This window comes from Manacus candei, unplaced genomic scaffold, assembly GCF_025592945.1.
Source record: "Manacus candei isolate 608988 ecotype Guabito, Panama unplaced genomic scaffold, ASM2559294v1 h1tg000028l, whole genome shotgun sequence".
Taxonomy (NCBI): Eukaryota; Metazoa; Chordata; class Aves; order Passeriformes; family Pipridae; genus Manacus; species Manacus candei.
In genome coordinates this window covers 23971199-23986107 of record NW_026138076.1, presented here as the reverse complement: position 1 = coordinate 23986107, position 14909 = coordinate 23971199, and the positions used below count along the sequence as shown (strand labels likewise).

General features: G+C 33.9%; 1 protein-coding gene across 2 annotated transcripts in view; it reads right to left on the bottom strand.

The window, feature by feature from the left end:
* The window catches only part of FSTL5 (follistatin like 5), a 289424-nt gene that overhangs the window by 109539 nt on the left and 164976 nt on the right, over positions 1-14909 (bottom strand). The gene's annotated exons all lie outside the window — the stretch shown is intronic.

Genomic DNA, 14909 nt, shown 5'->3' with positions numbered 1-14909 from the left:
TAGCAGAGGCACGGAAAGTGAGGAAAAAAAAGCTTAAACTGTCCAAAGTGTTCAAGAGGCCTAGGTTCCTAACATGATACTGTTCTTTTTCATGAAATGGTATGCAACCATTTCATTTGTTCAAAGTACAGCTTCGGTTTACTTCAGCTTCATCTAAGAGTACTCACAACCTGGGCAAATGCATCCTTTATCCTGAGCATGAGGAATATTAAACCATGTTCAGCTACACAATTAATCTGAATTGAATGAACTATTAGTTTGATGCATTACGCTAGTTAGGAGCTTTGATGCAAAAGCAAAGGCAATTTTTCCACTTAAAAACACATGTTTGTTTACCACTATTTTTCTCTTTTTTCTTATTGTAATTATCTGTCTTATTCACTAAACACATTTCAGCACCAATAATAAAAGATGCAGAAGTTTTAACAGACAAAAGCTATTTTTGCACTACACCTATGATTCATTCTCCATTCTCTTTATCAAATAAGACAGAACACTAAGGCATATGTGCAAATATAATTAAGATTTGCTTCATAATGTACCAAAAAGTCAAGTAAAGTTAATACAAACTTCTTTTAATAGCTTAGTTATATTAAGAGGTGGATGTCAATAAAAATTCAACATCTAGAACTACTGAAAGTCCAGCTTACATGGATTTAGATCGTCAGAGTATATGAATCTCCAAATTGATCTAAGAAACTGTAGGCCTAAGAGTTGCCACAGCTTCTTGTCTTTCTACAAGCATCATTCACTATTTCTGCAGTGGACTCCCCAGTTCCTTAGTGGTAGCCAAGAGAAATGACCAAGGATCATGGTTTTCAGTTTTAGGTTCTGAGGGAGCATTTGTCAATTATAGACTCTTCTACATCTTTTTGCTTAGAAAATTCCTTTCACCCTCTGTCCATCACTGACTCTTTGTGTTTTCTCTTCAGCAACTCTTGTCACTAGTGCTATCATTTACCTACTTTGTAGTTACTGTCAATGAAATCAGTTGAAATTAATGACTGTCTCACTGAATAACATATGATCTCAGAAAAATTTAGTCAAATGCTCAAAGTGGGTTCCCTGTGGAATATAAAGATATCCAAAATGTCTTGTTTGGTTTGGAGTAGCCTTTTCTGCTGCAGATTGCTGTATGTTAGATCATCTAAAATACGTGTTGCACTTTCCAGAACTCAACTTTTTATCTAAAATAACTAAAGATCACTCAGATTTTTTAATTAACCCGCAGCATAAATATCCAGTGTTTGACTGATACAATGTCCAAAATGCAACGAATTTTTGACATTCCTTATTTCTGTTTGGATCTACTAAATCATTGGAAAGCAGAGGACGTAATGCCTTGACTATAATCAAATGTCCTCTTCCCAGTAGCCTTCAAAAATTTGCTTCAAATACAAAAATTCCATCATTGTAGAAGTTTGGTATATTCCAAAAGGTGATCACCATTAAGGTGATCAGAGAATACTTCCTTGTTCTGTTTTTCAGATTAACAACTGAATGGTTAAAATGAACCTCAAAACACCTATAAATCTAGACCACCTGTTTTCAATGCAGTCATAATGAAGAACAAATCAAAAAATCATAACATTATATTATTTAAAAATAGGCACAGAACCAAGTATTGTTATAAGCTATGCTTTTGCTGTATATTGTGAACTACATCTATGGCAATAAATTAGTAAAAATGGTATTTGGGTAAGAACAGCCAGTAATGTCCATCAGGAATAACACACAATTAAAAAAAGGCATTTAGCCCATTATTGCTTCTAATGTTTTCTGGTTTTCTCTTGAAAACAAATTTCACAGGAAATGAAATTATGTGTTAAATATAGCTTTCTTTTCCAGAGAACATGGAAGTGTTAATTCACTAAAGTAACAGTGATAATTGGTTTTACCTTATTTATTGTCGAATGTCGTTGAATTTGTCTAAACAAAAAAAAATAAGGAATTTATGCAAAAATCAATTTATATATGTTTATTGTATTTGGACATGACTAGTTCAAGTAAAAACATTTTATCTAAATGCTAGGAGTTAGCATAAATATTTTCAAGTAATTTTGCTCATATAGATCCAAATTTAATGCTCCTGTTTATTGCAAATACAGATGATGAACATCAATATTGCATACCTGCAGTTACCTTAAATGAAACATTTAAAATGCGGTGGTTCAATCTATGAAGTATTTCTGGAACTAATCAATAATGAAATGGGAATTTTAAGAGGAGAGTTGGCAGCCTTGGTAATTCATAGTTTTATGCATGAAGCTTTCAGTTTATAGATATAATACTTTACCAATTTTATTTACTGTGTACCTTCATTTCAATTTCAAATTTCAAAGCTTTTTTCCCAGAATGGCAATAGAATTTCCAAACATTTAGGATCTCTGAACTTGAGTTTTATAATAACCCAATTTTGTAAAAACTATCTCCTCATCCAGTTCTGTTAGGAGAATGAGAGGACAGTATTCTGAAACAATAATTCAGGATTAAATTAGTTGAACTGCAAAGGTAGTTAGAAAGCCTAAAGCATAGCAGAAATACAATATTTCCACAAAATAAAAAAGATGTCCATGCAAATGTTATTCAAGATTTCCCTAAAATCTGCAGACTAGAGTTACAAAGCAGTTCCTCACAGAAAATGAGAGCAGTTTTAGTATGAAAGAGATTTTGAAAAAAACCTACTGACTGGCTGAAGTGACTATTGATGTTTAGAGGGAAAAAGACTGCAAGCAGAACTCAAGATAGTCTCTGTCATCTGACTGTACAGAGGCTTCTAACTTTTGTTATTCACTGAGTAGTATTTTACTCCTCTTAAGAATAGATGCTCTTGTAAATGTCTATAATTTCATGTTGAACACGGTAACATATTCCTAGAACAAGGACTGTGGGTATTCCACTCTTGGCTTTGCATACCTGGTATGTTTCCCCAAGACCAAAGCAGGTAATGGGCTATGCATCTAAGATCAGCACAAAGGTTAAAGGACAACCTAAAGACTGACTGGATTAAGCTATGGTTCTTAGTACTTCCATCTCGTATACTACAGTCCTAATCGCAGTATTTTCTGATCTACCTTTTCACTAATAATGGGCATCAGATCTTGTCATGGGCTGGGAAATTATCTTCTTTCACTTCTCCTTTGAAAGAATCTGTTTGCAGGTCTCTTCTGAAGAAAAGTAACCAGTGGAGTTGCACCTGGACATCCACTGGAACTCACATGTTCTATTCATTGTTCAATATCATTCAGGAGAAGCAGAAAGAAAATAAAATGATAACATCTGCTGGAACAGAATTTATGGAGAACAATTAATCAGGTAGTTTAGGTAGCAAACACAAAAGCTGGTTTGCTTAAAGATGTTAGTTATGACACTGGTATGTCAAATTCAATATACTTAATTCAGTATTCAAAGTATTACATGAAGGAAATAAAAAAAGTTCCAAACCTTTTTTATAGAGTGATGGGCTCTAAACTGGTTATCATTGCCTAGGTATGAGACCTTTAGAGTATAATTTGCACTTTTCTGAAAATATATACTCAGTCCTGACAATGTATGACAATAAAAGGAATTATTAGGCAAAGACTGGTACTCAAACAGAAAAATATTACTATGCCACTGTATAAATCCATGTTGCATGAGCAACTTGACTGTTTGCTTTTTTGTGCCTCCCCCTATAAAAAAAAACTTACAGTAAAATTTGAAAAAGAACAGAGAAGCACAACAAGAATGACCAAAGATTGGGCGCTTTTCCATACAAACAACTATTAAATGACTGAGAGGTTTCAGAATGGAATAGAGTTGGCTACAAAGATATGTCAGCAACTGAAGGGAAAAAAAAGTGTTTCAGAGATTAGAAATATAGAACAATTGTTCATGGTTTCTTATCCTACAATAACTAAATAAATGAACAGGAGGAGTGCACTATGAAATAAAAAAGATAGCACTTGTATCCAGGATTCATTACGTTGTGAAAATCTCTGAACCAGAATGCTGTAGACACTAATTTCACATGGGTAAAAGTAATCAAATCTATGAGTGAGACATCCATCAAGAGCTATTAAAGAGAAGCACTCTGCAAGACAAAAATCACTAAAGAGAAAGTATGTTAGAGGAATCTTACATGCTTTTGCTTCTTTTGCAATCTTCCCTAGGCACTCTCAGAACAAAAGTACTGGACTAGATGTACATTTGTACTAATTCAGAGAAGTTGTTAACATGTATATGTTGTCACTCAAAGTAGGTATTAACTTGATAATTCATAAGCAAGAACATATTAATCTTTGTTTAGCATCAACTATTGCTTAAATAGAGTGTTCAGCAAGTTTTAAAAACACTATAACTTTTCCCTCCAACAAATACATCTCTACCACATCTCAGTTGGGAAGAATTATAATCATAATGCAAAATAAATTTTTAAAAAATGACACCTTCTCCAATCATTTATTATGCCAGAGTGGCAACCAGATGAATTGTTTGGATCTCTACCATCTTAGGCAATCAGGTTCCCAATTCTTATACTAAATAACTTCGTAGAGAAGGCTTATGTGGTTTTACTCTCCTCTAGGTTTTCATTGTTTTGCATCTTTTTTTAAACACATTTTGACACAATATTGCACTATGTATACCTCTGCTTCATAGCCTTTGTATGATACCTTCTTTTTTACTACGGTCAGAATTGCATTTCCACATAAATTACTGCTAACCTACTTAAGATAAGATTGGACACTCTGAGAGCATGATCTGTTTAGAAAACCAGCTTGAGAATCTATTGACCGTTTAATTCTGTATACAACACAGGCACAGGGCTATTTTGTTAGCCTATTTCCTTATTTCCTTTGGTAGAAAATGGTCAGGTTCTTTGTTGGGGATTGGGGAAAGAGTGGGGTTTTGTTTGGGTTTTTTTCTTTAACTCCAACAGCATCTATAATACATTTGGATAATTGCACACATGCTTTTAGGCTGTAGATAGAGTCACAGAATCATTCAGGTTGGAAGAGACCTATAAGATTGTCGTGTCCAGCTGTTAATCCAGCACTGCTGAGTCCACCACTAAGCCATGTCCCTAAGTACCACATCCACACATCTCAGATAATATTCATCCAACTAAAAAAGGGGTCCAGTCACCAGAGGGAGTGAAGTCAGCACTAACAGTGAGTTAGCATGACAGACAATTTTATCAAATATATGCAACCCACATATACATAAATATTCCTACTGAACTCAGATCATATGTTCTCTAATGAATACATAAATAATTATTATATGTAATTATGAGATGTTTATTTCTGAACATTTAGAAAGCCAGGAGTGATGAGAAGGAAGAAGTTTCACAGTTTACAGTATCACAGACCACTAAAATAGCTTTAACTGACTGGAGTACTTGATATTCTTTCCCCTCACCCATACTGTTCTCAATATTTAAATGGAGTTGTAGCAGCCTACATTCTGAGGTGACATACTCAACTCTATACACATCCAAAGATTTTTAGCAGTGACAGCACATAAGAAGCTACTTAAAACCACTTAAGAGATCTGTGCTATATTAACCAGGCAAAGGCTTGATGACAAGAGATCGAGACTTATTGAAATAAAATTAAAAAACAAACAAACAAACAAGATCTTTTCATGCATGTCTTCAAACATACCAAGTAGTTCTATCATTAGAGGATTAAACCAATGCTACTTTCCTAATTTAAAATAATAACATGTAAATTATATTTTCCTTCATTGAATATATGACTTCAGAATATGAAGTTAGATACTAGTTAGAACTAACAATTTGTCAAAATGGAATGCTTTTATCTAAGTGCCTTATGAATGCACTAAAACAACTGGCATTATCTAATATGTGTACTAGCAACTGTTACAGACTAGACTAATAAGATTAACAGATATGTTAAAGAACAATATACTGCCTTCAAAAAAACATTCATATTGATGACCTTAGGACCCTTTTATTTTTTTTGACTTTGCTAATTTTTATAAGCTTTATATGTAATTGTAGTAGAAGTAGATTTTAGAAGCAGCTATATTGTATTCCTCACCCTTTAGCACCCTTTAGTTTACACATTCCTCAACCCTCTTACCCCATTCCATGCACCCCATATCAATCCTACCCCTGAATTCAGCAGAAATGTTTAGTCTCTTGTTAAGGCAAGGCCTATGCTGTTTGGAAAACACTCATATCTTGGCCTGAACAACAGAACAGAGTCAAGAACTAGGTGACTGTGTACCCTCTGTGCTCTGAGGATGATGAGAATGATGAAGTAGGTGGTCTTGAAAAGCCCCCAGATCCAATTCCCAGGGAGTGGACCCGGGGTGGACCAGAGTATAGGCTACGGCGTGGAAACACTTGGGATTGGACAGATATTATTATAAAATGTAACATCTCAGGCACAGCCGGTGCGTGCGCATCTTGTAACACCTATGCCTTGGCACAAATTAAAACCCTTTCCTTATCTCACCCTCAATTAACTGCTCCTGAGTTTTTTTATTTAGCACCAGCTGAGCAGGCATCAATATACATTTTTAAAGCAAGTGTTTTCTTCAAATGCTTTTGAGATTACAGTAAGAATCACAAAAAGACCTTCCTCTTCCAAAAAAAAAAAATAGTAAGCCTAAAAGTCCTCTTCTAAGAATGTTTTTAAAAATTAAGTATTCCCCTTACCTATTTGATTAATCTATTCATTTTCATAAAACAAAAATGAATTTATAGATAATTGATGTGTTTCATTGGGGGCTGGTAGTATAGTCATTATTTTTATCTTTCTGGAGTTAGAAATCAATTTGTAACTGCATTGCACTTTTTAAAAGACAAATTAGGTTGAAAAGAGAAATAATGCATTTGTCATATTTAACTAATATTGCAATTATCGTACTCTCTCCAAATTTTGTATCTTTAGATCATTAGAATCAGCTGAGCATTGGAAACTTACCAGAGAGATGATTTTGATATAGAAGCATGTCTCTCCTCCTTTTAGGACAAACAAGTTCAGGAGATGCAAGTTACTAGGATAGATATGCACTTCTCCCTTCCAAAGGGATGCATCATGAAGCCCCTTGCAAAGCACTACCTTTTTAATTTTTCTCCCTTATCACAGTTTACGAGTGAGCAACAAAAATTTTGCCAAATATAGGGTAAAAAAATCTTGGAAATTGTAGAATCATTGAATGGTTTGGGTTGGAAGAGATCTTAGGGATTCCCTCGTTCCAATCCCCCTTGCCATGGGAAGGGACTTCTTCCACTAGACCAGGTTGCTCAAGGCCCCATCAAACCTGTCCTCAAACACTTCTAGGGATGGGGTATCCACAGCTTCTCTGGGCAACTGTTCCTGTGCCTCATCACCTTCAGAGTAGACTTTTTGTCTAACTTCTAATCTAAGCCTGTCCCCTTTAATTTTTAAACCATTTCTCCTTCTACTGTCATATATTCTTATAAATAGTCTCTCTTCCTTGTTGTCTCCAATCTCATGGCTTTTGTGAATTTTTCCCCTTATTCTATGGCATTGTCCAGCATGTGGGTCAGGAGGACCTTTATGAGCAAAACTTTTGCATTTAATGAATCTTTGTTGACTTAGGACTGAGGAGGGAAAGACCAAACCAAGGCCTGAAAACATCAGCTAAGACAAAACTAAACATAAATTATTTTAAAAAACTAACTAACTAAATAAATAAATAAAAATGGGGCCGTATATACAATAAATACAAGACAGACACGAAAATAGTCCTTCTCTCTGAACACAGTGAAAGTGTATTATCACCTGTAAGATCACTGCAATTACTATGGTTTGAGTGCCCTTGTAATAAATGCAGACATAATAGGAAGAGTTTATCAGCTGATAAGCTGAATGCTCTTCTTCAGCCTATTATGTGTCTACTTGTGCTACTTTTGCCTTGGGAAGTTTAAAATGGAAAACAAAAATATGTCTGAGGGAGTTACCAAGGAAGGAATTCTTCCAATTCTTTCCATTACTTCCACTGTTTCCTTGCTCAGGGCCCTGAAGTACCCTTAGAACTCGTGTGGAACTGTCCAGAAACTGTTCTCAAAACTGACATTAAGAAGGCATTTTCAAACAAGAATTTGAAGTCTTAAGTGGGTGCCTTAAAAAGCACCCCTCAGATTAAATTATATACCCACACTTTTTTTCTAGGGGTACCTATATGGCATTTGTATTCATGTCTCTGTGTACAGCACACAATTTTAAAATAGATTTACTCCTTTTATAAATTAGAAACAAACGAAAAAACCCCAACTCCCCCTGAAAAGATACGAAACATCAAATGGTTGTTGAAGCACTTAATTTAGGATGCCAAGATAAATTACTTAATTTACTTTTATTTAAAACTTTATTTAAAATGTAATAAGTTGACAATTTTCATATTGAAAATTAATTTATACATATTTTATGTGACATATTCAATAAAATATTTAAATCTCAATATTTCATTCACTATGTACTTCAGTTGGCCAAAAATATGGATATGTTAGGATTGTTGTAAACTGCAAAACCATACAACATAAAAAAATCTCATCCTATGGAAGCAAAATATTTAAAGAGAAAAAATATAACAAACTGAAAAGTTATGGAAAAATACTACAATGAAACTTGAAATTTTCCTATTATGTTTGGGAAATTAAGTTAGTAATTTTACTGAAAAAGAAAATCTTACCAGAACCTAATTAACCATGAACAATGAAGTGAACTAAAAGAGTTTCTTCTCCAATATATTTATTTGTAATGCAGACATTTTTGAGCCAATTTCTCCTTACTGTATGCAATGGATAGTTTGGAGCATTCAATAAAAAAATCTTTTCCAATGCACTGTAATATACTTTTCTCTAAGGTCTAGTGAGAAAAGCTCACAAGCTTTGCAAAATTGGAATTTTTTTTATTAACTCCATTTACAGAATTTTCAAAGTACTTTCATGAAATCTGGTGCAAAACTGTATCTTCATATTTTCTTTTTACAGTGGAAATGTCAGATATGCTTAAGAAATCCAGATGTCTCAGGAATTACTAAAAACCTTTTACCATCTTCTTCTGATTAACAATTTTTCTATTTTTATTTACCCAAATGCAAGAACAAAACCAAAGCAAGCAGAGTGGAAGAGTTATAAAGGAAAACCAAACAAAATCCCCCACAAAACAAACAACAAAAACGAAAACCAAACAAACCCAACCAACCAATAAAACAAAAACAAATAAATAAAATTTTGAATTAAATTATTCTTCTCGCACTTTTCTAAAGTGAACATTAGTATTTGATATTTAAAAATCACTAGTATACAGAAAAGGCAGCTTTTCCATTCAGTTCTCATCTGAAATACTTAAATTGACGTAGTCATCCAAATGTTCCCCTTTTGATGATATGGGGAATGAATTACAACAACCTTTTCTTTCCCTTTTTCTATTTCTTAAGTGCAACTGACACGTGATCTCTGAGTCTTACAACATTACAGTAAAGTTTCCTCAGGCTTTAAGTTTGCAGTGCTTGCCAGAGCAGAGTTTTTTTAATTTTCCAAATATTTTACTATTTGAATTTAATGCTGAACTAATAAACCCTTTACTGCAACATGCAGGAATGGTCTTATTTTATTGAATGGATTTTAAATTGGTGCTTTCAGCTACATGGAAAATATAACAACTATCTAGGCACATAAGGAAATAACCTGACATACAGGTTTGAACATTTCATCCGTGTCTTAATTTCAGATTAAATACACTGTTTTTTGTAAGAGAAAAAGGATTTCTCTGTGCTAAAGAAATCCTAAAGAAATCAAATGCTAAATATGACTTGAGTTATTTTTAAAGGAAAGATAATTTGCATTGAGAGTTAATATAATAATAATTATGAAAAATATTTTAGAAATTGCGCTTATTTATTGTTGGCTAACTGCTTATAGACAGCTACTCTTGAAGTTGAAATCGGTGACCAGTTTTAGCTATGAAATCCAGATAAAGAGCTAATGACATGGGGTATAAAGGAAACAAGTAATGCAATGGTTTTCTTACTAAATAATATTTTATGAGCTTATTAATTTTCACTATAGTTCCAGATGAGTAATTCTGCCTTGAAGTAGAGATACTTAATATTCTTGCTTGCGGATTAGCTGACAATTGTCTCCTTTAATGCCCAGTCATTACTCCTTATGTACTGATAGAATTTTCCCTTTCTTCCCACCACTTTGTTGCCATTACGGAGAAAGAGAGTTTCCTTTAAAATAGTTGGTAAATTGTTATTTTAAATTTTTTCTTGAAATGTTCCTTACAATTAAGGATGTTGGAATTGTGGATGTTGGGACATCAGTCATGTCTTAATCTCACAAGTGCGCTGCTTTGCACAGATGAAAATATTCTCAGAATTAGCAATGTAACAAAACAGTTGCAACAATACCATAACTCATCACAGATGACTGATTCCTCAGAAATAATAGACCAGTTACTAGGGAACTTGGTTAACCATAACCAGATATGTGTAATTGTTAAGTGTTTTCTTTTTCCTTAACATTCTTTGTCATTCTCCATAGCACTGAAATAAGCTCGCTGAAAGACATGTAAGACTTCATTCTCAGGCAGTTTGAGCCACTAACAAATGTTATGCAAGTCAATCTCTACCAATCCTCTTGTCTGAAACAAAGCTACTATAACCAAGTTATTTGGTTCCAGCCTTCATCCTCTGCAGTCCTGTATTTCACAGTGCTATCTCTTGTTCGATTCCAAAATTTGGATATGAGAAAAAGAAAACTGCTAGGTTTAAACAAAAGCCTTAGTCTAGCAGAAACTGGGGAAAAACCTCCATCTAGAGTCCAGACAAGGATCCATTGATGTCACGGGTTTGGAATGTCCTGCCCCAGCCAGGAGAAACCATGCCCTGATTTCATCAAGCCAGTGCAGAAGATTATTGTATTTTATCTCTCCCTTTGTGTTCCCTGAATCCTGTGCATTCTGCAAACCTGAATTCCTCTTTCCCCCAGGTAATCCCCCTAAGATGGGTTTTCCCCTATGCTATATATGTAAAACCCTAAATTTGTTAACCTGGGTTTTTCCCTTATGTCATCCCCTGAAACCCCTTATTTGTAATAAATTGTAATAGTTACAACCCCCTGTTGAATATGTAGACCCTAAACCCTTTAAATATGAACTTGTAAGTCTAATAAACCTTTCCAGTTTTATGCCTCCGCTGGGATCGTCATATTATTTACTCACTACAGTCTCTGCCAACCTACATCACTAAACCAGGCAGAAGCTTCCAGGTAAATGCACTGATGGGATTAGAGATCAGCAGAACTCAATGTTCATAAACAAAATCTCTTAATTTCTTCAGTATGTTCTGACATCCAAAGACCCTGTGAAATATTTGTTTCATTGACTCATGCAAACCTATCATGGCCTTAAATTTGTTACTTGATCCCCCCCAATAATGCGGGAATCAAGTAACACCTTTTGGCACCTGGTCTTAGCAAAAGGTCAAATTCCAAATTTAAAGAAATGAAATGCACTTATTCAGCATCACAATGTATTCACTTTACTAGTGTTCCAGTTCTAATTATCTGGCCTTAGGATAAAGCAGCTTATTTACACTTAAATGTGACTGGTTCCTTTTCAAGATTTTTATACAGGTTTTAAATTACCCAAGTAATTTAAATTATATACAGGTTTTAAATTACACTAGGAGAGACAATAATAGGGCTACATAAAGTGATGAATATCATACTTCATCAGAGCTTCATGACAAGCATGTAAAATATCTGATCTTGCAGTACTTTGATAAACTATTTCATTTTGTGTATATCCAGAAGAAAGGCAAAAATCAGGTAAAATTTTAAAAGAATAGAAACCTTCAGCTGCATGATAGCACTTCAAGTGTTTGGAATGTATACTATAAAGAAAGTATGTTAAAATCAGTTATCTCCTACTTTGATCCAGTTCTGAACAGGCAAACTACATCAACACTTCAGCATTTCTCAGAGGATTTGTACATTGCAAACCAGAAAAAATTAAGTTGTTTGGGTTTGGTGTTTTGGGTTTTTTTTAAGGACCCATTTTACTCAAAGACTTTTAAATAAAAAAAAAAAGTTTCTAAAAAAACCACCAAACAGCAAAAAACCACCACCACAAAAACCCCAACCAACAAAAAACCTCACAGTCTTACTGGGGAAGCACCAGATAAACATATTTATCATGATTTAAAAATCATTTGGCATCAAAATTAATTGACTTAGTGGCATGTGAGAAATTTCAGGCACACTACTTCAATCCATTAAACAATATTTAACACCTTAAATATTTCCTTATTTCTAATGTTCAGTTTAAAGCTCTGCCCACTCAATAGAAGAGGGCGCATCTTTTTGCAGCTGAGGTTCTCCAGATTGTAAACACGAGTAGCACCAGTAAAAATTTGAAAGATAGATTAAGTTGAGCTAAAAATCATTACCATGAAGTCCAATAGCTCCTGCACAGTATGATGTTAACTGGTGTTTTCAGAGGTTAGTGGTGAAATATAACACACTCTGTAACACTCTAATACACACAAGTTGTTACTGAAAAGGAATTAATGGTAACAGGAGATAGAATAATACCTCTTCCTCCCTCAGAAAATGTTTCCTCTACTATTTGTTAACGTTTTACTATTGAAGACTTATCGCAGTTATAAAGCTCTAACTCACACTCCACACTAAACACAATATTGAATTATTGGAAGTATAAATTCAATAAGTATTTTTTTGAGTTAAGTTTTGTGGACTTGAGGATAACTCAACCAAGTGGGAAGTCTCATTTATTTCATTGGGTAATTCAGTATAGATTTTTTTAATTTAGATTTTGTTATCAGTGTTTTTTTAAGTTCTGATCTATTTTGCTTCAAAACCAAAGATACATATTGTAAAAAAAAGATTTCCGAACATGCATCTGTAATAATTGCATTTGAAAAATTAAAATAGAAGTAAAGTTATTATAATGAAAGCAGTGATGTTTCAGAATATCTTTTCAGGACTGAGAAAATGTAATAACTAAGCATATGTGATCATAACGAGCCCTGTATTTATGGGGACTTCTTGCTGCTTGCCTTTGATTCCAGACACAACAAAGTACTGAGTTTGACAGTCATATTAGGCACTAGCCTCACATTTCCTTCTAAAAGGTGAGCCCAAAGACAAGTTCTGTAATTTCAGACCAGATCAAAAACTCCTGTAATAGCTGCTGTTACTGGAGTTTTATAAATCACTTCATACAAACACCTGGGCAATAAGAAGTACTTGAAATCCAAATCTGATATATGTGACCTGGATGGCATTTCAAAGCTGAAGGTACTTTTAAATATATAAAGCAGTAGCATGTACAGTAACAGCATACATCATCCTGAATAACAGCTGCACAACAGATTAGATATTGTTAATAGTGTTGAGTGGTACCTGAAAGCACAAGTAATTCCAGTGAAACCAAAAAGCATCATTAATAGAAGAAGGGACTATACAATTGGGTCATATTTGGTTTTGTCTAGATAATTCTTTCTGACAATTTCTCGCACATCTAGAGGTAATTTTTACAGTCAAGTCATCAGTGTGAGGACCTTCTGTGGTCCCTTCTACAAGCATAAAATAACATCTAAAATAGTTCTACACTAACAATAGAAAATGATTCTGAAAGATGTTGTTATTTTTTTCTTCTTTTTATGCAGGATATCAGTTGTTACATGGAGCAGTTAATTCGATTATGTACAGTAAATTTGGTATTTATATTAATTCTATTCAATCAGATTTTTTCACAAATGTCTAAATTAGTCATTCTTTCTATTGAAATCAGAAAGGGAAGTGCCTACATATATGTATACATCTGCATCTACTGAGTGATAAAACAAAATAATTTATTCCTATTTACTTGCTTGCAGTATGCCTTGAGGTATTACAACCCACCATGAAGGCCACCTGAAGTACTTGCTTTGAAATTTCATTTGAGATGGTACTTTAAAGAAGGAAAACACAAGATTATTTGTTTTGGAAAAGAGCACCAGATGAAAAGTAAAAAGAGAAAACAGTTGCAGCTAACACAAAATTCTCTTGATACATAGAGGACATTAACCAAAGAAAGAAAACCCTTGAAAAATAAAGGAAGTACACTGGTTGAAATTTAGATTGTAGAAGATAAAGCTTTCAAGAAATTGTATTCCCCCTCCTTTTTAGATTTTGTTTGGCTCATTCATCTTACGATTTCACCTTTCAGAGAAAATTAAGTATATTTCTCCCTGTCTAAAAAACACATTTGCTGATAGAAAACCCTTTGTCTTGAGGTTGGCTGAGGAAAGAAAGGAAAAAAGCAAAAAAAAAAAAAAAATTAAGGTGGAACTGGATCACTTTTAGGATATAATTTTACATTATGTGGTCAAAGAAGTGGAGGACTGAACAAGATGATTTCTTCAGTCCCAAGCTCCCAAAACCTAACTAAACTTTCTAATTTATCTTCTTATGTTAAAAGAAAAATTTTTCGGAATCCTCCCTGCACACACTACTGATTTAGTTAAACTGTTATGACATATAGTAGACAAATAACTCACAGCTATATGTTACAGCATCAAAAATTACCCCTCATGGTATGAGTGAAAACAGCCTATACCCAGAAAACCACAATAGTTTTGCCAGTATGTAAAACCCTTCAGAAACCAGTAAGCATCTTCATCTGCTTGCAGTGTTCTGTGAACCTGGACCTGGCACAAACCTTCACAGCAGAGAACACCCTCTCAGGCATTTTCTTTCTTTGTTACTACCTCAGCATCTGACCTTCTGAAGGGTGAAAGGGATTTTCATTCAATTGCACATAGTTATCTACATTTGGTTGTCCTGTTTATTGTGAACTCATTTTGTCAGATAAAATGAGACTGTCGAAAGTAAATCACAGAACACAAACAAGCATATA